This window comes from Stenella coeruleoalba (assembly GCF_951394435.1).
Source record: "Stenella coeruleoalba genome assembly, chromosome: 17".
Classification (NCBI taxonomy): Eukaryota; Metazoa; Chordata; class Mammalia; order Artiodactyla; family Delphinidae; genus Stenella; species Stenella coeruleoalba.
The window spans coordinates 23,650,774-23,676,997 of record NC_137163.1 but is presented as its reverse complement, the minus strand read 5'-3'; the positions used below and the strand labels follow the sequence as shown (position 1 = coordinate 23,676,997).

Here is a 26,224-nt window from a genome sequence, read left to right as displayed (position 1 = left end):
TTTTCAAATATTGATTTGAATATTTTTCATAATATTATGATAGTTAACATACACTATACTTCAGAAATGCTACAAGTTCAACAGTTAGAATTTAAATGCAAATCCATAAAAAATTATACAATATACACAGGTAAATTTTCTTAAAAAGTTAATTTTTGAAAATGTCACCAGCTTCAGTTACTGTAAAATGACTGAAAAAAGAACTTTGATACAATGAAGAATTTAAGGAGCTCAAGTTTCAAAAAAGTGATTGTCTACTTAATATAAACTGCAACATGGCAGTTGAAATAGAAAGATGTGACATTTTCAGTGACTGATGTAACTTAAAGGCAATGCACAAAAGATAAATTGCCAAAAATCAAGGAAAATATGCAGAATAAAGCATTAAAGTTTTTGACCATAAAGTCAGATTTTAAAAGTATGTAACTTTGAGAAAATTAGGGAACACTTAAGGAGTAGTATGAAGAAAATTGTCTATTATTTTATATAACGTTAAATTTCTCTACTAAGCTCAAAAATAATGACCATTTCCTATACACTTACAACGTGTACAATGTTAGATTAGTTGAATTGTTGAAAATTGCATTAATGCCTCCAGTTCTTCACCCCACCTTGTAGCCATGGCCTTTGCTACCCGACTTTACATTTTCTCTTCCTAAAAGGCCTGGGTGTATTCTCTTGCCTCTTCATTATGAATTTGCTTTGGCCAATTATGATTTGCTTTGGCATAATTTGCTTTGGCAAATTATGATTTGTTTTGGCCAATGGTATGTTAACACATGTGGCAAAGCTCTTGTACTTTCAACTTCAGCTCTTGTGCCTTAGCCATCACTGTGCATATATGCCCAGGTTTGCTTTGCTGGAAGTTGAGATGGGTAGATCAGAACCAAATCATTCCACTTGTGTCAACAATGATCAGACTAGTGCACTGACAGACAACTAATACCTGATCGTGTGAACAGGTCCAGCTAAGACCAGTAGAAAATTCCAACTAACTTTCAGACTTTGAGCTAAGTAAATGCTTTTTTATTGAAGCCACTGGTATTTGGAGTTGTTTGTTGCACACTGTTTTGACAATAGATACTATCACATACACACATGGCCTTTACTAAATTTCATACTGCTTGTTTGGATAGGTCAAAAATATAAATTAGAAGTTTCCTCACTAGGGACAAAGCAGATAGAATTCAGTAAATGGAATCTTCGTGGAATCTAGTTAATAGACATATATTCATCAGCTACTTATTCTATGCAAAGAATTGTGTCATTAAATATGAGTATGCTGATTAAAACTCCTGGATATTCTAGTATTGCCCAGGTTTTCTGTTTGAACAATAAAACAGTTGTATCCATGGGACACTTAAGAGATTAAAACTAAGGTAATGGTCAAATGATGAACACTTCACATGGAAAGAAAAACCATATTCATAAGATAACATGACTAGGGCACTGTCAAAATTCCTGCTTAACTCTTTTGAAGGTAATGTCATGTTTAAGTTTAGTTCAAATGTATTGAAAAGTCTTATAATTGAAGAAGAAGAAAGAGGAAGAGTAAAGGAGACAGCGGAGGAGGAAGAAGAGGAGGAGACAAGAAGGGAAGGGGGAGCAGGATGGGGAGGTGGAAGAGAAAGAAGAAAAAGAAGAGGAGAAAGAAGTTTCTGTCAACAAGAGGATAATTACTGAGATAAAAGCAAAAATCTTCAGAGCTATGGGTACCTTGTTATCTCAAAGGCAAATTTTGAGGAAAGAAAATGAAAAGAAATAAAAGACCTAGGAAACATTCTCCAGAAGGGGAGATACTCAACATTTATCTCATAGGCAAAATAATTGAGCAAGACTCTATGAAGTTATCCAGGGCAGGCTGATGTACCCACTTTAATTCAACATAGTATTGGAAATCCTCGCAAGAGCCAGGTAGGAAAAAGAAAAAGGCATCCAAATTAGAAAGGAAGAAATGAAACTGGCACTATTTGTGGACAACATGATTTTACATATAGAAAACCCTAAAGACTCCATAAAAATGTTAGAACTAATAAATGAATTCAGCAGAGTTGAAAGGTACAAAATCAATATACAAAAATCTGTTGCATTTTTATACACCAACAACAGACTATCAGAAATAGAAATTAAGAAAACAATCTCACTTACGACTGCATAAAAAGGAATAAAATACCTCAACATAAATTTAACAAAAAGTTAAAAGACTTGTGCACTGAAAACTACAAAGACATTGGTGACAAAAAAAATGAAGACACAAACAAATGGAAAGACATTTCATGCTCATGGATTGGAAGAATTAATATTGTTTAAATATTGTCCATATTTCCCAAAGCTATCTACATATTCAATGCAATCCTTGTCAAAATTCCCATGGCATTTTTCATGGAAATGCCACAGACAATCTTAAAATTTACATGGAACCACAAAAGATCCCTAATAGCAAAGCAATCTTGAGAAAGAACAAAGCTGGAGCTATCACGCTCCCTAATTGCAATCTGATTAAAAAATAGGCAGAAGATCTGAATCCAAAGAAGACATGCAGATGGCCAATAGGCACATGAAAAGATGCTTAACATCATTAATCATCAAGGAAATGCAAACCAGAACCACAATGAGATATCACCTCACACCTCCTGAGAATGGCAATTATCAAAACAAACAAACAAAAAAAACAAGAAATAACAAGCTTTGGTGAGACTGTGGAGATAAGGGAACACTTGTGCACTGTTGATTAGAATGTAAACTGGTGCAGCCACTAAGGAAAGCAGTATGGTGTTTCCTCAAAAATTTAAAAATAGAACTTCCATATGATCCAGCAACCCAAAGAAAACAAAAACACTAATTCAAAAAGATATATGCACCCCTATGTTCACTGCAGCACTATTTATAATGGCCAAGACATGGAAGCAACCTAAGTGTCCACAGATGAATGAATGGGTAAAAATGACATGAGATGCACACACTCACCCCCACACACACATGATGGAATACTACTCAGCCATAAAAAAGGAAATCTTGCCATTTGTGACATTGATTGACCTTGAGGGTATTAGGCTGAGTGAAATAAGTCAAAGAGACAAAGAAAAACAGGATGATTTCACTTAAATGTGGAATCTGAAAAATAAAACAGAGGATGAAACAAAACAAAACTCATAGATACAGAGAACAGATTGGTGGTTGCCAGAGGGGTTGGGGTTTGGAGAGTTGGAAAAATGGGTGAGGTGATCAAGAGGTACAAACTTCCAGTCATGAAATAAGTAATGAGGATTTATTGTACAACATGGGGGTTAAAGTCAATAATATTGTATTGTAAGTTTGAAAGTTGCTAAGAAATTAAACCTTAAAAGTTTAAATCACAAGAAAAAATGTTTTATAACTTTGTAAGGTGACAGATGATAAATAGACTTCTTGTGGTGATCATTTTGCAGTGCATACAAATGTCAATTGTTATGCTATACACTTGAAACTAATATAATATGCATCAATTATACTCCAGTAGAAAAATATCAGCATACTACAGCCCTCTCCTGGAGAGTCAAAATACATATTTATGTTCTATGGGTTGTAGAGAAATAATTGTCTGTAAACACCAGGAAAAGTTTCACATTCTAAACTTTAAAAAAATGGTAAGAAACCTAGGTCTCATTCTCTTATGGTGAGTAACTCAGTAAGAGTAATTGACCTAGAAATCTTGCCAGTTTGTGGGACGTAATCCAGAAAACGATTTGTCACAAAAGGAAAATAAACAATTTATTTGGTGTCTCATTTTGTGAACGGTTTGCACTTATATCTTCTCATTTAGTCCTCCCAGAAACCACTACAGTATTGATTCAAAAACATGGAAATTGGCTTTCAGGGAGGATAGAAAACTGACCCCAAATTACACAGCAGAAAAAGCGTGGCACCAATTTAGAAAATGTATTTTGTTTTGTCCCTAAACCCTTTAATCCACAAGTATACAAGTCCATAGCATTTCTACTTCCAGTAGGAAAAGAAAAATAAAATGGTTGATATATGAATCCTAGATTAAGGTATGTAATAGCTCTTGGAGGAAAGATAAGCACTATAGTATACAGGTGAGAAGGAAAATTTTTGGTATCAGATCCTCGTTGGAAAATGGCTTTGCTCTGCACCGACAGTACTTAGAAAAAGTAAGTTCGCTAATTCTCAATTTTGTCAAGTAAAGAAAGAAATATAATAACAATCTATTTCACAGGGGCATTTAGTACAGCACCTCACATATTGTTGGGATCCAGAGTCAGCTCTCATTTGTGGTTGTGGTGGTTGTTATAAAATATAGAACTTGAGTTCATTGTAACATGGAAGAAAGAATATATGCTTTGAAATCTGTAGAACTTGGTTTGTAATAGGCTTCAACATCAATTGCCTGGGACTCTTAGAATATGATGTAACCTCTAAGTTTCATTACTGCTTCTTTAAATGGCTCTAATATTTTCAAAATGGTGAGGGATGGGGCTTAAAGAAAATGAACTGTAAATTTCCTGATCCAGTGCCTGACACATAGGAGGGGTCAGGAATGGTATCCATTAGTGGCATTTCAGTGAATTATGTTTATTAGTATTTAACATGTATTCAATGACTTAGTAAAGTAACATTTAAAGTTAGTTGTATTAGTTTTAGCAAATGAAGAGAGAGCTTAGGTTGAGTGTTCTCCACTGCTTGCTCAAAGCTATAGGCATAAGTCCCTAAGACGTTAGGGAGGGATGTTTAGCATCAGGACATGCTGAATTTTAAGGTGGAAAAAACTCAGCGCTTATTTGAAATCTATTTTGCAGATAGTCAGAGATGCATTATTTTGCTGAGGTCATTTAAGTAGCAACGATAGGGCTTGGACAAGAAATTGGTTTTCTGATAGTTGTTTCACTGGGAAGAGGTCAATTCCAGAAGGCATCATCTAGCAAGTTGGAATATGAGAAACAACCTGAATACTTGATATGTATGAATGGGTAAATAAGAAGGGAGGGATTCTAGCATGGGCTAAGTGAACAAAGCAAAGTGCACAACTAATTGTCGGTGAGCTGCCCACTGTCTCTAAAAGTGAGTTTTCATATAGAGGAGTGAAATAGATTTGTGAAAATGTAGGTTCAAGGCCTTGCAGAGAGTTGTGAATGCCTGGATTATGTGAACATTATTTTATAGAGATGGAGAAGTCACTGGATACAATAATAAAATTGGCTTTCTGAAGCATCTAATAGCATTTGAGAGCATAGGGAAGGGGTCAGTGCAAAGAAGCAGCAGCACTGTTTTTTTTTTTTTTTTCTTAAATGTGTTTGGAAGTACTAATCAGTACACAGAAATACAAGATATAAGATAATGCATATACAGTTGACTCTTGAACAACAGGGGTTTGAACTGCATGGGTCCACTTACATTTGGGTTCTTTTCAATAAATACTATAGCACTAAATGATCCAGGTTGGTTGAATCACAGATGTGGAACTGCAGACAAGGCGAGCCCACTGTAAAGTTACATGTACATTTTTTTTTTTTTTTTTCGGTACGCGGGCCTCTCACTGTTGTGGCCTCTCCCGTTGCAGAGCACAGGCTCTGGACGCGCAGGCTCAGCGGCCATGGCTCACGGGCCTAGCCGCTCCGTGGCACGTGGGATTTTCCTTGACCGGGGCACGAACCCGTGTCCCCTGCATCAGCAGGCAGACTCTCAACCACTGCGCCACCAGGAAATCCCTACATTCAGATTTTTTGACTTAACCTGCAGGGAGGGGTTGGCACCGCTCGCCCTCACGTTGTTCAAGGATCAACCATAGTATCTAAGGAAAAAAGTCAAAAGCAAGAAGGTCCTACAAATAATCATTACCTTCAAATTATTTACACAGATTTAAAAAAGAAGAGAAAGAAAAAAAAGCTTTAAATAGATTTTTCAAATCTGGTTAAAGTTAGTTTAGGCAGCAGTAAGAAAAACTGTTATATATGTAAATACCATTAAAGTCAGGGTATTTCAGTATACATATCTTTGACCATTAGAAAAGATGATCATCTTTGCTTCAGACAGATTGCTCTTTGTGGCTTTGATTATCACTTCATAACATCTTTTGAGTGACAACTAGTCTTTTACCTTAATTTTCAGATTTGACAGTTTTTTCATGATACAGGATTATTAGTTCTTGTCACCAAAGTTAACACATAAAATTAACCATCAAAGTAAGATGACATTACTTCGCATTTAACTCTTGGAAATTGAGAGAACAGTCTCTAAAGCTAAAAGAAGCTCTTGCCAAAATATCAATAAATTATACTTCAAGGTAAAATGCATACATACATACAAGTACTTGATTTCTATTTTCTTTAAAACATGGATTCTTTTAAAGCCAGGAGAAATTGCTCAAAACTACTCAATAATATATCTGTACCTTCTGTAAATATTGCAATTTAGATAGTGAGGACATAATGTCCCTGGATCTAATACTCCAGTGAGCATATGCATTAATTTAAGTGTAAATTCCTGGCCTAATCTTATTCATTATTATCATCATCATCCTTTTTCTCTTTGATAGTGGATCTTGAAGGAAATGTGATGGTATTCTTCAAAGCCAGAGATTTTTCATCTTAACTCTAAAGAGCTTTGACATCTCCCAAATGCATACATCCATTACTGATACTGAAATATAAGTAGATAAGTTTAGAGAGGAACTGTGAGATATTAGTACAAAGAGTTAAACTTTTTATCTTGCTAGCAGATGATTTATTAAAAACAAATCAACAGTATGTGCCATAGTAAAGTATACCTTTTAAGCAGCTGATTCATTTTTTATAGCTTATTTTCAGGGAACACGTTTTGGTTCTGAACATTAAGTTATAAACCAGGTGCACTAATGACTTCAAGGCAGAATAGAATAACTATCCAAGCATTAAACACAGTTGCACCCTCTGAATATAAAGACCAATTTTTCAGTCCTTACTCAGGCAAAACTATCTTTAGAATCAGTGGGAGTTCTTACTAAATTAGGAATGAATTGGATTTAATAAACCCACAGCTGTGTCCACTTTAGCATTGCTTTTTCTCTAGGATTCATCGTATTTTTTTAAATTTTAACTAATGAAAAACTTTTTTGTATTACAAATATGATGAATAATGAAACAACCAGAGACTAATTTCGGTAGCTCTATTTCTGAAAATCTTCTCTTAAAGATATCACTAGAGTAACAAAGAACGCTCATGTAAAAAAAGCAAAATCTAATATTTTAAATTATATTTACTTTCTGTTTCTATGGTATCATCTTATGGGGGATCTTTTGGATCTAAATAAAAAGAGCCTTAGTTCTAAAAAAATATTTCAAATAAATAAAGAATCTGGGGGCAGGGGAAAGGAAACTATATATAGAGAATCTGGCAAAAGCACCAGGTTGAGGTTTGGAATATTCCCATTCTCCCCTCTTCCTCTTTTCAGAGGGCATAGAAAGGAAAAAGGTAATAATAAAACATGATTGCTTCCTATGATTATGAAATTCTAAAGGGAAAGCAATTTTTGCATTAATGTGAAAAATTCTTCTGAACTACCCAGTAACAGCTGTTTTAAATTTATCTGTAGCAACTGCAAAAGTAAATACTTCTTTTGAAATTATGATAAAAGGTTCATCTCACCAATCAAGCTATATTTCCCCTCTGCAAACATTTGTGTGTGGTTGAGATTGGAGAGATTTCTCATCTCTGAATGATAGAACCACGTTGGCTCTCATACAGAGATGTGAACCAGAGTAGTTACAGTTGTGGTTGATGTTTCATGCATGATCAAGTAATGCCTTATGATCTATTCACATGTAAAGTTTTAACTTCAAGCAAAATGGACTAGAAAAACTGAACCACCAAAATGATTCCCAAAGCCAACTTAATGAAATAATTATATGGATTGGAAACATTAATAACTACTTCCTTGAAATGTTACTTTAGAAAAATTTCTTAATGAAAAATGTACCTTGTAGAATTTCTAAAATGAATATAACATATTTCTCCCAAAATTTAAAAGCATAGGTTTAAGAAATATGCTCTATATTTAAAATCTACAGCCATATTTGTTCATACCATATGAATAATGATAAAAATGAAGGATCAATGCATATAAATAGTTTGTTTAAAATAAATGAATACATAATATAGTATAAAATAATGTGTTACTATTACCATGGCTTAATATATAGCAATCATGATAAACTAGGCATACTCTAAAACTGAATTTGTTTTAAAGTATGTCTAATACATAGTAAAAACTAAACTTGTTTAAAACATTGTAATAAACACACAATGGATAAACATGTTTATATGTTAAAGTTAATAAACTAAACATACATTAACATATGTAACAAACTTCCCTGGTGGCGCAATGCTTAAGAATCTGCCTGCCAGTGCAGGGGACATGGGTTTGAGCCCTGGTCTGGGAAGATCCCACATGCCGTGGAGCCACCAAGCTCGTGCGCCGCAACTACTGAGCCTGCGCTCTGGAGCCTGCGAGCCACAACTACTGAAGCCCACATGCCTAGAGCCTGTGCTCTGCAACAAGAGAAGCCACCACAATGAGAAGCCCATGAACCTCAACGAAGAGTAGCCCCCCCCTCACCTCAACTAGAGAAAGCCTGAACGCAGCAATGAAGACCCAGTGCAGCCAAAAAATAAATAAATAAACATTATGTTTTTGTTAACATAACAATGTTAACATTTATAAATTAAATGTTAACATAAGTTTATAAGTTAAACATATGTTTAACATGTTTATATTCCTTAAACTTATAAAAAACCATGAATAACCTAACCTTATTCATATTGATGAACTATAGACGTTTCATCTGTTCACATGAGAATTTAGCTTTACATTCCTTGAAGGGAAGATATGTCTTTCTCTCTCTCTGTCTATGACTTAATTCAGTGATTGGGATTTACCAAGCCTTAATATACATCTTCTGTTGTGTGTGGCATGATACTGGTTGTCAGAGCACAATAGAATTAAGAAAGTGTTTTCCTATTGCAGATTATAAGCCAAAGAGATAAGCTGACAACCTTTTGCTCCCTTAAAAAAAGAAGTTTTATATATATATATATACTTTATTATAAAATTAAAACAAAACAAGTTACTGCCCTAATGAAGTTTATGTTGCAGTGGTGAGCATAAATTGCCTAGACATGCTGGGATTTTCAATCTGAGTCAATGAAGATCACTTAATACATTGCTGAAAATGTACTTCCTTAGTGATCTCATAAAGCAATAAAAGAAGCTTTCTTTGTATTTCATCCCAACAACTATGAAAGGAATGCTGAGTATTGTTATATATATACACACATCTCTCTCTCCCTCTGTGTGTGTGTGTGTGTATATATATGTGTGTGTGTGTGTGTGTGTGTGTGTGTGTGTGTGTGTATCTATAGGTATGTAATATATAGTGTGTGTATATGTATATACACACACTAATAGAATAATTATTTACATAATATTAATGCTAGAAGATGATGTGCTTCCAAAACCTGAAACCAGAGTTAGAATTTCATAATAGAAAATTTATAGGTTATCACATAAGATGTGGAATTGAATTACACCTCTGTCATTTGAGAGCTACACAAACTGTGGCAAATTTCTTAACAATATGTCTTGTTTTTTCATGAATAAAATGTGAATCATAATGTCTATATAAATGATGACTAAATGATGTATGAAAGCACTGATAAACTACAAAACAATAAGTAATATATTCATTAATTGAAAAGACAAAATAGAGGTAAGCCGCCCAAAATTTTAAAAATCTGGAAATTGTAATAATAAATCATTGTAACAGGAAAAAGAAAACTAAATAATTTCAGAGGGAACTTTACTTTACTTTGCAAATGGGGGGATAAGAACATTTCAAGGATAAAGACAAAGGTGGTACAAGCTGTATGATCAGTACCATAGACTAAAATTTAGGATAATCCACAGATTTAAAAAATTGTTAAGGGCAACAACAACAAAAACCTTTTTAAAGTTTATCTTTAAAATTGATAAATGAGGAAGGAAAGTATCTGCTTAAGATCTAGCATTATATACAGTGAATGCATGCTTTATTTTTGCTTTTTTTTTTTAGAGACAGTGTAGAATAATGATGATTAATAGGGGTTTGAAGCTCAGTATTAGTGAGAGGATTACTTAGAGGATATCATGCTGTTTTAAATGAATTGTGTTGAATTATGTTTCTGATTAATATAACAGCTTGCAAGATATGATCTTACTAACTGTTGTAATCACCTGATAGGAGGTAGTGGTGGCAAGAACTGTATATGGTAAAAGTGTCAAACTTCAAAATAAGGGGAAAAGCAGATGCCAGAAATATAAGAAAAAAAGTGTTTGACGCATAACAGAAGCACAAATCTAGAAGAGACCTATTAACTCTAGTCTGCAAATATTTATTAGACACCTATCATTTTAAAGAATTGTGTCCAACTCTGATACTCAAAGATTAACATAACATAAAATGTACACTCTTGTCATTCACAGTATCATAGCAAAACAGACATGTGATAAGGTCTGTGATAGATTTGTGGACAGATGCTGTGAAGCATGAAGAAGTAACACTAATTTTATCTAGGGAATGACAGTAGACTTTATATAGGATGTAATTTTTAACTTGAATGTTAAGGAGGTAAGTAAGAATACTGAAGAGATATAAACCATTCAATGAATTTGAAAAAATGTAAAGTGCCAATAATAGTTTACTAAGAACAAATAATTTTCAAAAGCATAGCATAGTGGACAAAACAATGAACCAGGAGTCAGGCAATGTGGTTTTAGGTCTTGCTAAGCTACATAAGCTTACTGTGTGTGTGTGTATATATATATATATATATATATATACACACAGACACATATGTATAGAAACTAGGGTCTGAAAAGGTATATATAGCATATTTTTTCAGGGCCAAGTTTTCTTATATGTAAAATGAGAATGATGAAACAATTTTTTTCTTCTCACATATTGTAATCTACTGAAAAAGGAGAACTCCAAAAAATGTATATCTTGATTTAAACAACAAATGTGTTCAGTATGACAATTAGGAACAACAAAGCTGTCATTTTTTTTTTCTTTGCGGTACGCGGGCCTCTCACTGCCGTGGCCTCTCCCATTGCGGAGCACAGGCTCCGGACGCGCAGGCTCAGCGGCCATGGCTCCCGGGCCCAGCCGCTCCGCAGCATGTGGGATCTTCCCGGACCGGGGCACGAACCCTTGTCCCCTGCATCGGCAGGCGGACTCTCAACCACTGCGCCACCAGGGAAGCCCAAAGCTGTCAATTTTTAAGTGCTTATATAAGTTATATTTTACCAGTGATTCTACATGTATGGATAGTTTGTGGACATATGAACTGGACAGTAGTGAATTGTGATGCTTCAAAAACTGTATCTACAATGGTGTATTATTAAGTGTATGGTAAACTGAATAATGGTCTCTAAGGAAATACCACAATGCTGTATTTGGCCTGTAGTGATATTGAACACATTTAGCAACTTTGTATACAGCAGTTCACAAGTTGTGTTTACCAAATTAGTAGATTACAGAAGTTAGAAAAGATAGCTAAATTAGAATTTAATGAGACTTACACATGCTGGAAAAATGATGTGGGAGTAATAACTAAATTTGAAAAGCAAATTAAAACTTAACTGAAATTTAAATGAGCCGACATGTACAATAACTTTACAATGCTGCAATTAAACCTGCTTCAACTAAATTATAGTGTCCAGGATGAATATATATAAAGTCCCAATGTCTTTGCACTGCTTCGATCCAGTATATAGTATCAAGGTAAGATTCAAGGAGCTACTTTTAAGAGATACATTGACAATGCCTTTAATACTGGACATCTTAAGCTTTATTAAAACTAGATCATAAATATTTTTATCATAAATCATATTTTATATTATAAAATTTATCATAATTATTCATGTCCATATCTGTCTCATAGGCACACTTTAAATTCAGTGTGTAAAATTACTATGAATTAGGGCTTCCCTGGTGGCGCAGTGGTTGAGAGTTCGCCTGCCGATGCAGGGGACATGGGTTCGTGCCCCGGTCCGGGAAGATTCCACATACCACGGAGCGGCTGGGCCCGGGAGCCATGGCCGCTGAGCCTGTGCGTCCAGAGCCTGTGCTCCGCAACGGGAGAGGCCACAACAGTGAGAGGCCCGTGTACCGCAAAAAAAAAAATTAGTTAATTAAAAAAAAATAAAAAATAAAATAAAATACCATGAATTAGCATGTGGTATGATGGCACACAGTGCATACACAGTGTTTGCCAGTAAAATGACTATCAAAAAAAAAAAAAAAAACCCTGTGATTTGTAGTATTTTCCAATTTTAACAGTGTAAATAGTCCCAACAGGGCCAATGTCCAAATACCAATGGACTCTCCATTGTATAAAAAATCTGAGATTGTGAGAAACAATTGAAAATATACTGGTAGCTAGCCTAGAAAAGAAGTAACATCAGCAATTTCCAAATAGTTACAACATTCTCACATGAACAAGAATTCAATTTATTCGAAGTAGCTCTTTGAAGTATACCTCAGACTAAAGTTTAAAGTTATAGAAGAAAAGATCCATTTTTTAACAATTAGCTAGAGCTACTTTGTGTAAGGAAGCACTTTTAAACAGTTAATCAGAGCTACTTTTCAAAATAGTAAAAAAAAATTAAAGAACACTTAAAAAAATTATAAACAAACAGGGAATTAACCACTTGTCTTCAGGAATTCCATAGGGTCATTCTACATTGAGCAAAGGACTGAATTTTCTAACTCAGTGGTTTACAAATTTCAGTATGTCCGAATATGGGCAGCAGATTATTTTGATGGTTCCTCAGTTGATTTTAATGTATAGGAATGAGAAGTCATTAATGAAATTATTCTGTGATTCTTTGTGTGCCATTGTTATAATGTTACAATTACAAACTATTAAGCATAATAAAAAGCAATCCACAACCATGAAATTATTCTTAGTAGTTGAAGGGCATAGTAAGACCTTCCTCGTGAACTTAAAAATTAAAGAAATGAAGTTGCCAACATTCAGTGACAGAAGTTGGCTGACCCAACAGGGTTAGCAGAAGGCTAAAACAGTAAGAGTAGACTTAAGAATTTCTTTCAGTTAGGCAGCATGGGGATAATTCTGAACAACTAGAGCTGTATTCTATAGTTTTTGTATAAACAAGGACATTTCTGATCTAAAGAGAAAATAAAGGTATTGACCAATATAGAAATAATTTAAAAAGAAGCAAAGAAGCATTACCATGCTTGCATTTCCACTTGATGTAAAGAGAATATCTGCAACAAAATTTCTGGATCCGGAGCCAAATGAGATGCTATGTTATCTAAATTTCTTTAGTTCCTTTCTATTTTCACTAAAGCAAGTCTTGGTTTGCTGTGGAGCTTGACTACAAAGAGAGCTGCACTATAGCAACCTTCACACCATTCTATATTCATGCCTAGCATAGCTCCTGGCAAATAATAAAAACTCAAATATATATGTTAATGGATTACCACAGAGAAGCAGCAGTTCTTGATCTTCATGACACTCCTCATTTTCAGTGTGAATTAATAGATTGGAATTCTTTTGTCAGCCTTAATCTTGGTGGTATTTATTTACTCAAAGCCTTTTTGTCTCCTGTGCATAACGAAGAAAGAAAATCTCTAGACCTCCAAGTGGAGGGCCAGATGAAGCCTGCCTTATCCCCAGGCAAACACACCCAGGTCCTCTAGTTAAAATACCCATAATTGTTTCATTTTTACATAGACAAATAACTTTTACATTGCTATTTTCTTTATTTACTCATTCATTGCCTTATATCCATCGTCATAGATGCTTATATTTTCTCCATATTCTGTAGGTGGTAAATAAATTCTCACGTACAAATAGGTATTGTGGATTTGTTACTGTTTGCTTGTTCTTGTGTTCTATTTTGTAAGTAATATTATGTAAATATTTAAGATAAATTCTAACTATGAGGGCTCCAGCAAAGCTAGCTGTATTCACTCCTTCAATAACATCATGAGCTCATTAGGAAAAGTGTGTATGTGTGTCTGTTTTCTCATCACCTACTATCTCCTCAATTCCTTGTAAATTGATTTATGCCTCTACCACTCTACTGAGACAGCTCATTAAAAGGTTATTTATGAATAGCCAAATCCAATAATCCTTCTAAGAGCTCTTTTTCCTTTACCCTTTAATGTCTTCAGTGTTGTACATCGTCCCCTCCTGTTTGAGAACCCTTGTATTCCCTACCAGTCAACCCTCATGGCTCTCTTCCAAACTCTATCAATTGTTTGTCTCTGTCTCTTTCATTAGGTCATCACTTACTTTCTACTTTTAAAAAAGAATGATCTCAAGGTTCTATCATTGAAATTTTACCTCCCCCCACCTTTTTTTTTTCCTCTCTTTACGTTCTCTACTATTCAGGTATATTAAAAAATAATGGTTATACAGAAGCCTCCCAAATGCAGGGTTGCTGTGAGGATTAAAAGAACTAATATGTTTAAAGAGCTTTGAAGCATATAACATATTTGGTAGATGGTACTAATTACTGTATTTTTCTCAAAGTCTAAACATACTTTTTCTAATGTTTATTGGATGTCAACAAAAAATGTCTTACCAGCATCTCAAACCCAAGCTCTAAAAATCAAGTTCTCCCTTTTCCCAGTAACCAGCTGCTTCTTCTGATCATCCTATCTTTGTTATCATCACTATCCTTTTAACTTAACTTTCCATATGGAAAACACTTCCCCCTAAAAGTCTTAATCTGTGGAGAGCATATGGTTTAGTTCAGTCAGTTAGGTCAGTTTGTAGAATATATCCAATCACTATACATACATAATAATCTAGTTCAACTTCTTTATTTTATAGAGAAAGCAAATGAGGTCCAGAAAGTCTAAGTAATAGAGGTTAAGTGATCTGCTGATGTTTACATAGCTGATCCCAGACAGCATCAGATTTGTACCTACTATCCTATGTAGCTTAGAACTTTTTATGGAAAGAAACATTTTGAACGTATAAAGTATAAAGATAAAATGCTGTGAAGGAGAAAGTAAGTCATTTGTCAAATAACCTCTCACAGAAGGGCAGTGATATGTATAGCCATTTCATTATAAGAAATTACATCAGGAAAGATCATTTTAGTTTATGAGAGATTGCTGATGGTCAAGCATGGGATCATGCTCTCTGGCTGCCTCTCCACGTACTTGAAGTTAATTGATATCCTACTAAATCCTCAACCACCAGAGACACAGATGCCAAGTTAAATTTACAGTTAGGAAACTGTTAAGTTATGATTTCGGTGAAACCACCAAATCCTCTGTGTTGCTCATTCTTTTCTGACCTGTGACCTAGATCAAATAACTGCTCCTTCTTCTTTAAAACTGAAACACCCTTATTAGTAAAGAAAATATATTTCTTGAACTCAATGAATAAAAATATATATCATTACAATTATTAATTACGGGTTATGATGAGATTCTTGTAAAGCTGTATACTTCAGTAAGCGTTTAGTTTGTGAGACTGAATCAGCTAAGCTAGCTTTTCTCAAAATTAGGACTCAATGCTTCTGAAATACATAAAGCCTAAAGCTAATCTTTCATTCCTTGTGCTTATAGACTTTATAGCATTCTAGACCAAAAGAAATACTAGCCCCATATTTCCAAATTAACCATATTAATTTAATATGACAGATGACATGGAGTTGTTGAACTAATCGTTCATTGGCAACACATATATGGTACCAGAAGCTTCAGAGTAAGATCCTTTCAGTGTATTATGCCAGTCTTAGAATGGAAAAATCTTCTTAAAATTGTAACAACTGCAAAATTTTCTTAGCGGTAATAGTTAAGACTATGGACTTTAGAAGCTAGAATATATGGGCTGAAATCCTGTTTCTACCATTTACTAGCTGTGGACCCAGGTAACTTATTTAATCTCTGTGCTCCAGCTTCCTTATTTATAAAATGGCAAGATAATACATACATCACAATTTTGCTATTATGATTAAATAAGCTTATAGAAGTAAACCATGTATTTGGTGTTATTATTGCTATTATATATGAGAGGAGACATCATTTGGCACAAATTATTGTCAATCTCTACAATTTTCATTAGCCAGACCAGCTAAAGAAACACAACAGTTAGCCATATTGATCCTTATACTAGCATAAATTCAGGCATTAAAATATTATCACAGTATTCATAGATGAGATGGTTTTATTTCTCAGGGAATCTTGTGTCTGCAATTTTGCTTTGTTTTCACTAGATGGAACTACTAATAGTTGAACTGGGTAGATTTAGAGAGTCAAGAACTTGAGAAAGCTAAATTAATGGAATTTTTCCAAGAACAGGAACCCGTAGGCAGTTTCCTTTTTATAAAATAACATAAACCCTTTACTTGAAACTGTTAATCTGTGGTTCATCTGGACTTTCTTGCTATTTTATAAATTGAAACACTCAAGCTCAAGGTGAAACCAGTTAATGATGAAAGACCATATGTTAACCTCCATAATTAAAAGCATGTGCTAGGAGGGGAATCAGTCTTTCTAATAGAAATCAGTGCTTTCCTATTTGTATTTTTTCACCTGATTCTACTTAAAACTACACTATAAAAGTATTTCATAATAGCATCTCCTTACCCATCTGACCTTCTTTCCTCACATTGATGTACTGTCTTACCAAACATTTTTGCCTGACACAAATTATCGTATTTAATCCTCACCCCAACCTAGGAGATAACTTTACAGGTAAAAAATAAAAACATAGAGGTATTAATTATCTTGCAAATTCAGGGAATCTGAAGTAAAGCCTACATGCCTAGCCAGTTTATTTCTCACATATGCACATCATCACACACTTGGGGACCAGAGAAATCACAAATGGAAGGGAAGAAATAGCAAAACCTATTGGATTATATAAATTACAAGACATGATAAATTAACCACTTCTGTATAAATCATCCATATCTACCTTGATGTTATATTTATTCAATTACTATCAAATTTTGGTTTAATTACAAAATGGATCTTTGGCTGGCTTTAGATTTACAAATTAAGTTCTAATTCTACTGAATTATATAGCATTACATAGCAAGATCAGCAACTTAAAAATACAATTTGAAATATTGGTTTGAAAGGTATGTAACCCCCTTTTAACTGATGTCATTTCTTTTGTAAGATGAACAAAATCTAAAATGATTTTTTTTTTTTTTTTTTGCGGTACGTGGGCCTCTCACTGTTGTGACCTCTCCCGTTGCAGAGCACAGGCTCTGGACACGCAGGATCAGCGGCCATGGCTCACAGGCCTAGCCGCTCTGCGGCATGTGGGATTTCCCCAGACCGGGGCACGAACCCATGTCCCCTGCATCGGCAGGCGGACTCTCAACCACTGCGCCACCAGGGAAGCCCTGATTATATTTCTATTAGAGCCTATTTTAAAATTATTCCATTTAATGTTATACCTCAACAGAAATTGACAGCATTCTATACAAATTATTTTTAAAAGCACACTGGTTCTAAAGTCTCCTATGATGGAAAAATCTTCCATTGTACTATTCTTAATAGTGCAAATTGTTCTCATCTGCTGTGTAAAAGAAGTTTAAGTATTTAAAATCTGTAGTTGCATAGTCAATTAAGCTTTGCTGTGCATCTGCTCTGTTCTACGTCTGATGGGAAACTTTCAGAATAGTAAGATTAACACAGATGCCATGCTCCCAAAACTTATGAAATGGCAAATATTTAAATTAGCATAATTTAGATTTAAAAAGATTTAATTAAAAAGATTTAATTTCAGATTTAAAAAGGAGCTAAGTCTATCTATCACTCAAGGTTGAGGTGCTTGCATGAGAGACACTCACGGTCCATAGCAGTGGACAATGAAAACGTTTCTTTTTTGTGTGCTGAAGATGAGAAAAGAAATGAAGAATCAGAAAAAATAATAACATATCTAACTGAGGGAAGTGTTTTTACATGTACTTTAGAGAAAAATAACTATCATAAAAATTGAAGTAACAACATAGGAGGCAGAATTCATAAGTTGTGAATATTTGTGCTTAAATATACAATTCATAAAAATGCATATACTTCTTATTTTACTTGTGTTTATTCGCTGTCAACAAAATTTTATTGACTGCATTTGGGGTTTAAGAAATACTTGAAGTGTATGTAACAGTGTTGTTTCTTTGATCAAAACACCCTTCTCAGAACTTGCTGCATAGGCAAAGATCACTTGTTCCAAACCCTGAGCCAATCTAATTGTATCCATTTTCATGGTTTTCATGAAGTCTAGCTGTACATCTTACAGGTGGCTTCTCTGAGATTCTCTTGTGTACTAACAATAAACAAGCCAGCTTGAGAGCCTCTCCACTGCATTTTACGCAAAGTCTACTTTACAAGACTGTATACAGAATGTGAATTGTCAATAATAGTTTGAAAGAAACAGAATTGGAACCTGAGAAGGAAAAACCAAATGAATGGAAAGGCAGTGAAGATTTATTTGTTTGTTTGTATAATATAGTTCTGAGAAATGTAAAGGGACCATATCCTTCTTTGTTAAGATAAAGAAGGGAAGGATCTTAGAGGTGGGGTTTGAGATGTTGATGGAGCCAAGTCAGCAGATCCTGCAAATTATCTCCCATTTATTAGTTTGGGATTCCAATAAATGGAGCTAAATGGAGAGTGTATTGTGGAGAGTGTTGGTAATTTACTGTGGTGTACATAGAAATTCCTTCCTTTAGTTGTACCAAGTTGAGTAAAACAATTCATGTTACCCAAAGCTCTTTCATCTCAAGCTTCTAAATTTACTTTTTTTTTTTTTTTTTTTTTGCTAAAGTCATCAGAGAGGACAAGATAGCAATTTACATAGACAATGGACATGTTTGGTTTTATCTTACATTAATAGTTGAGATTTTAGAGCTTAGAAAAACTCGTTAATATTTTTTGTATTAATAAATATCAAATCTGGTTTCTTACACATTAAATCATTAGATCACAAAGAAGTGAGTTTCATAGAATGTGGAAAGGGATAGGGAGATGGCAATCATGAAGTAGCATGTTGGTGCAAACATTAAAATAATGTGAAACATCAAAGTAATCAACGTGAGGGGAATAAAGAAAATGTAAAATACAGGATAAAATTTGGTGAAGGTCTTAACCTTGTAAAGATAGATCATTCTACTTAACTCCTGTCTAGCAAAATTTGGTCCAAAATTGATCCAATGCCAGCATTTCATCAAATGCCAGGATTTCAGTATAATCATTCATCGATCCTTCTGTTGCTCTTTAAATCACAGATTAAAACAAAACAAAGAACAACAAAACATAATCTACTTACTGAAACACTGTTTTCCCAACATACATAAGTCTCCAATAAAGATGAAAAAATTAGAAATAAAAAAACTATGACAGAAGCAGTTATATTTAGTTATTTATTTTACCCTTTGCATGTGTTGACCTTGATAAGTTAGTTCAAGGTTTATTTCATGTGAATCACTAAATGAAGGGGTAGAGATTTAAATTTAAATTTAAAAGGTTTAGAAGCCAATGAGGAGTTCTGAGGCAGAAACAAACATGTAAAAAAGAATGGGTAAGAAGCACAATTTGCTGATTACAAACTATTATATAACTGTACAAACACTGTTATAGAAATACATGTGAGATCTTCATTAATACTGGCTAAACTAGTTAATATCAGTTCGCTGAACAGATGGGAGTCAATAAACATTTTAATTGAAAATTACAAGAGAAAATTACATTAGATTAAATCACAAAATGATGACTTTCACTGGAAAGTTTCAAACAATGTCTGTAGGATGTTAATACTTACCTGTGAGAGGATAAAGATTTAATATATAGAATATGTAAGTAAAGATGTAATAAACGATATTGATATTTCATGATAAAAGAATCACATCGAAGAACTAAACAATTTCACAATTTTCTTTGGTATTATGTTCACAGAAACCCTCCTTCAAAATGAAAACTCTCTTCTTTTAGGGTAGTGACTAGATTTTCATCTCTATATTGTCAAAGACTAGGCAAGGGCATGACAAGCACTGGCCCTCAATAAATGGTTGATGGCTGAAGGAATGTGTGGTTGAGTCTCAGAACTGATACATAAGCCACTGGTTCTTTCTGTGGAAATAAAACCTACTGACGACTGTATCTTTCACAACTTCTAACTTAAATTGTATCAATATAATAATATTCAATTAAAAATAATACTGTCCTAATAAAAGGTGTAATAAACCAAACTTGACTTAACAAAAAGAAAATGATAGAAACAAATATTTACATGAACTAGCACAAGATGTAACTTAATATGTCTAACATCTTCCAATTTCTCTTGAGGCCTTTGAGAATTTTACTTTTGAAAGAATGGCATAATTAGAATGTACTCTTTCTAAGATAGGTAGATTGCAATAATCTATGCAATGACAGGTAAAAAGTAGTAAGCTTCAAAATATTGAAAAATGGCTGATTCCTAAGGACTTACACATTGGTAATATTTAAAAATTAAGTTCAAAATGTCATTTCTGATTTTAATCTATTAATATATTAATGAACACTGACAGACTAACACAGATATTAAAGATTTCCTAGCACTTTGCTAGAAATGATTTTAAAACTTTCTGTTTGACCTCCTTTAAAAAGGTTTAACAGGTAAAAGAGCGCTCAAGTACTAGTAGAATTCAGGGATGAAATTTTTTCTTTTTAAGCCATGAAAAGAACATTGAACATGAATTCAGTGCAGGTAATCAGGGGCCTGTCAGCATTTCTATTGCAAACTTCATTTAAGAGGGTTTATCATCTCTAACATCTTATACACTATTAAGCCAGAAGTTGGCACACAAATTAGCAGCCTGGATGCAAATTTGTTAGCACAAAACATTTGAATCAGTTCAGCTGTTTTGATTTAGACATCAGCCAAGAAACCTTAACTTAGTGTTTCTCCATATATGTGAACACTGAGTAAATATTTTGTCTAGTTTACATAGTTCAGTCAGTTAGAGCACAGAGCCAATAAATTCAAGGTACTGTGTTTCATCTCCAGGAGATTCATTTGTGTTTATTCTGCGTGTTCTCCTAACTTTGATCTGTTGTCTCGTAAATGCAGCTTTTAGCAACACAGAGCTCAATATTAGAACATACAGATAGATTGGCATAAATTCATTACCAACATTTGGGAGAAATTCAAATTACACCTCCACTAACAGAATCAGAAAAGTCATATCTGTATATAAAAATATAGTTTAAACATTGAAACAAAACCATTCCTAAAAATTACAAATTATCTGATGTTAAAGTCTTTTAACAGTATCTTATTGTGCTTTAATAGAATAACAATGAAATAGACCAATTTTCACTTCTCTATATTAAAATACTCATAATAAAATCAGCTTAAAATTATATTTTTCATTGATTCAGTTGATAAACCCCAGGTACCATTATATGGTATTCTAAGAGAAAATGAAATTAAAAACATTTTTTCTTCTTAGATTTCATATATATGTGTTAGCATATGGTATTTGTTTTTCTCTTTCTAACTTACTTCACTCTGTATGACAGACTCTAGGTCCATCCACCTCACTACAAATAACTCAATTTTGTATATATATGGAATCTAAAAAAAAAAAAAAAAGGTCATGAAGAACCTAGGGGCAAGACGGGAATAAAGACGTAGACCTACTAGAGAATGGACTTGAGGACATGGGGAGGAGGAAGGGTAAGCTGTGACAAAGCGAGAGAGTGGCATGGACATATATACACTACCAAACGTAAAATAGATAGCTAGTGGGGAGCAGCCACATAGCACAGGGAGATCAGCTCGGTGCTTTGTGACCACCTAGAGGGGTGGGATAGGGAGGGTGAGAGGGAGACACAAGATAGCTGATTCACTTTGTTATAAAGCAGAAACTAACACACCACTGTAAAGCAATTATACTCCAATAAAGATGTTTAAAAAAACCCCATTTTTTCTTCTTATTTCTTTCAAATCAAACAACACGCAGAGTGTGAACAAACACACAAAAAATAGATATTTGAAAAATTACAATAATATCAAACAGTGAAACACAGCTGATAATTTTATTAAGTAGCTGTGAATGAATAAAGAGGCTAATGGGAACGTGAACAAGCTCGAGAAAAACGCATTTTAATTATCAATCTGTTTCCCCTTCCCTTCACCAAAATCATGCAAACAAAACATCAAGTCAGTTTATGATTTAAAATTTCAATAGACTAAAGTGAATTATTACAATTGGATCAATTTTAAAATGGAGAAGTGGGCTAACAGTCAATTTTCAACATTAAATAAAATTCTGGAATGTATAATTGTAGTAAATAGACTTGGAGACAGATTGCGGTTGTAACTTATCCCTAAATTTTGGCAACTTTGGAGAAATCTATACCTAACTGTTGTAAGATGCAAAACTATTCAAAATAACGGTGTCCCATAACAGTGTCCAATGTAATACGTATATTCTATGAATAATACATCTGAGGGCATTGTTAGGATATCCAAGATTTAACATTTAAAATATAGGTTAAAATGACATCTCTAAAAATATACCCACAAACAAAATTTTAATAATGTAAGTAGAAAAAAGGTAAGTACGTATTTATATTGAGACAGTCTAAAGTTCAGAAAGGACTTAGGTACAACAGTGCTTTTGTTGCATATGAAAATACATTTTATCACCTTCAAAGGAAAATGTGATGCTAATTTTGAGTGCTTAAGTATAATTTAATATGTGTATTTTTTCTTTTTTAGACAATGATGTATATTTCAATGCACCCATTTAACTTTTAGTTAATTTTTAGATTGCTTGTTAAGTTTCTCATTTACCAATATTATTACCCTCATGTATCTGTGTCTCTTGACACAATCGCTTCAGGAAGTATTGTTTTGAGCCTGGTCAGGATTTGGGCACAGGCACAGTAGTCTCTCCTCTCAAGGTGCTTTACTCCCATAAACCAGTTAGGACTAAATTAAAAAGCTCATAAGGCAGTACCCAGTAAAAAAAAACATGTACTGGACAGAGAATTGAAAGACTATTTCACACTCCCTTGTTTGGCAAGTCTCTTCACTTCTCTGAACTTTCTCCTCTGTATGTGAAAATGTACACCTATACCTGTGCTTTTAACTAGGATGCAGTTATGGGAAGAAGTAGAGCAAGTGGTTGAAGCTTGGGTATGAATGTTTTTTTCTAAAGCACTTTGCCTTGAACGCACAAATAAATCTAATGCACATTCCCTGTTAGACACTAGACAAATAAGTCATAAGAGTTTTCCCATCGTTAAAACTCTATAGAACTGAATGGAAGAGTAGGTACCAAATGGAATAAATTTATTTGCCATAGCTTATGACACAACTGGTAAATAGTTTTATGCCCACATATTATTTTATATGTGAAGTCCATAAGTCATTTACTTTCATAAATTTTTAAATTTTACTCAGGAGCACTGGGTTAGAATTTAAGGGTTATATGTTTTGATTTGTATTTTTCTTTTTTGTCCTTAATGCACTAAATAGTTTTATATCTTATATTGACATATTTAACTTTGTATTATTGTTCATTTACTTCACTTACTGTTGCTTATAAAACTGGAAAATAGCTTTCACATCCATCTTACAGAATAATTTAGAGAATAAAGTTAGGCAAGTTAAGTAAAAGATGTTGAAAATTACAAAACTGAGAAGTTATGTATTACTGTAACTGTGATATATATATATATAAAACATGATGTATTTATATATAATATGTGATATATATATATATATAACATGGATATTAATTTTAGGCTTTCTTTTAAATTCTCAAGATTTCAATTTTTCTCTTAAAAGTGAAGAGGTTTAATTAGTAACTTGGTCATTTTTAGTTTTTGTTTTGTTTTGTTTTTTGTTTTTTGTTTTTTTTTGCGGTACACGGGCCTCTCATTGTTGTGACCTCTCCCGTTGCGGAGCACAGGCTCCAGACGCGCAGGCTCAGTGGCCATGGCTCACGGGCCTAGCCGCTCCGTGGCATGTGGGATCTTCCCGGACCGGGGCAGGAACCCGTGTCCCCTGCATCGGCAGGTGAACTCTCAACCACTGCGCCACCAGGGAAACCCCGTCATTTTTAGTTTTAACTTTTAATGAGCCTATGAACTTAAAAATCTATTATCATTTCAGATTTCATTCAACCACTAGCTAACCAACGATCCTGGAAAGTCATTGCACCTCTCTGACCCCAGGAAATGTGGATGATTTATAAATGGAGATGATAATCTGTACATAGGAGATAACAGCTATCTCACAAGATGCTTGTTAGGATTCAAAACAGGAAAATGAGAGAGAGAACCACTTTTGAGATGTGGATGACACACTCTATATAAAGGGCTTAGCACAGAGCTTCCTGCTGCTCATATTTTATGCAGTAAATACACATGCCTACTTTGGTACCATTTCCCCAAACATAATAATGTCTTATATCCTATCTATATATGAAGCACCTCTGAGTATTCTGGAGTCAACCTGATGAACTTGTATAAGGGAAAACTATAGCATAGTTGTTGTTTTTTTCAGTTAAAGTTGAATAAACCCTCTTCTATGAGTCTATTTCCCTTTATAAATTTCCTTTCAAAATGGTATGCAACCCTATTTTTTAAGTTGTCATAGTTAAAAAAAACCCTTGCCATTACTTTAAATTATGTAATCATAAATATTCCTTTAAAACTTGCTAACATAAAGCAAAGGAAGGAAGAAGGACTTTATAATTTTGAATGTTACAAACTCAGCTTTTAAGAGAATCACTCATTACTTTTTATGTATTTCAATCCCTTTCTGAACATTTAGACACTTCAAATTTAGCAACATTCATTATTTTGGAAATTTTACTCCCATATCTTGAAGAGACTTTAGAAATACTTCACATGTCACTAAAATTGAAGATAACCCCTTCACATTATTGATTGTTCTTACACTATTAATATTTATAAAATATATTATTACTTCTATGGGAGTTTTGCATGATACCATCATTTATATAGATCATGTGAGAGAAATGTGCAAATGTAAATACAGATGAGAGAGAATGCATAAATCTCAATATAATGTGAATATATTAAAAACATGAATAAAATAGGAACAGATTTTCTAGATTTAAAAGCCTTTAAATAAACTGTGCCCAGATTATGAGAATAAATAAATAAGAATTTGATTAAGTAATAGCCCTCTAAGTTCTTTATGAGAGATTAAAAAACTCAGTACACTGATTTTATTTTTATAGGTTTGTAATGTCAAAAATAGACTTTATTGAATATATGATTAGTTATTTATTTGATGTGCATATTATAATAGTCTTAGAAAATATTTTCATTCCACAATTGTTTGTTTTTTTGTCTTTTACCAAATGGGTAGTTAACATTAAAATTTACCACAAAACATATAGTCACTAATATTTTTACATAGTACTAATTGGTATATGGTACTCAGATATTAACTTTTGTGATTATCTTCATTGATGCCATCTGAGAAAACTCTGTAGTAAAATTGATAAGGTACAGTAGAAAGAGAGTTGAACAGGAACTTGAAGACCCAATGATCTAGTCTCAGTTCTGGAGCTAATTATCTTTGTAACCTAGTAAAAAAATCTCTTATCCTTTCTAGGCATGTGCATTTTACTGTATAAAATATGAGCAGTGAACTAGCTGGTATGTAAGAATTCTTCCAGCCCTGGAAATACCATGGATTTGTGACAAGATGAATTAACAAATTCATGTAAGTACATTAATCGATCAATATTAAAATAAATCAATATTGGTATGCAATGGATAAAATTAGCCCAGGAGTAGGAGTAACATATTTAAGCTATGGGTCTGCTCCTGATTCATAGAGCCAGCACCCAAAGTAACTGTGTAAAGGTGATAAGAAGAAATTTCAAGAGTGTTTCTCTAATGTATAATAGCCTAGGAACTTAGCCAAAGTGAAATAATAGTGAGAAGATGCTACATTTTTAATTTACTGCTGTGGACAAGTTAGGACTGGTAGTGTTAGGGATGAAATGTGTGGGAGTTCATACTAGCTTTGTGCATGGAAGTGTATTTTAATAATACTGATGATAGCTACTAGTGTCAGGCACTATATATGTTACATATATAATCTTCCTACTGAAATTCTAGTTTGATAGTTTGATAGATAATGAAACTGAAGCTTAGGAAAATTGAGTTGCTAGTACAAA

The 26,224-nt window shown here is 33.6% G+C and overlaps 1 protein-coding gene and 1 long non-coding RNA gene across 4 annotated transcripts in view; one reads left to right on the top strand and one right to left on the bottom strand.

Moving 5' to 3' along the window:
- Positions 1 to 26,224, bottom strand: part of CSMD3 (CUB and Sushi multiple domains 3) — a gene marked incomplete at its 5' end in the record, with an annotated part of 1,071,061 nt that overhangs the window by 1,038,188 nt on the left and 6,649 nt on the right. The window lies entirely within an intron of this gene.
- The window catches only part of LOC307175822, a 71,830-nt gene continuing 71,307 nt past the window's right edge, over positions 25,702 to 26,224 (top strand). The window contains exon 1 of the long non-coding RNA XR_013824497.1: positions 25,702 to 25,764. This is a non-coding gene — a long non-coding RNA (uncharacterized lncRNA). The remainder of the gene's footprint in view (positions 25,765 to 26,224) is intronic.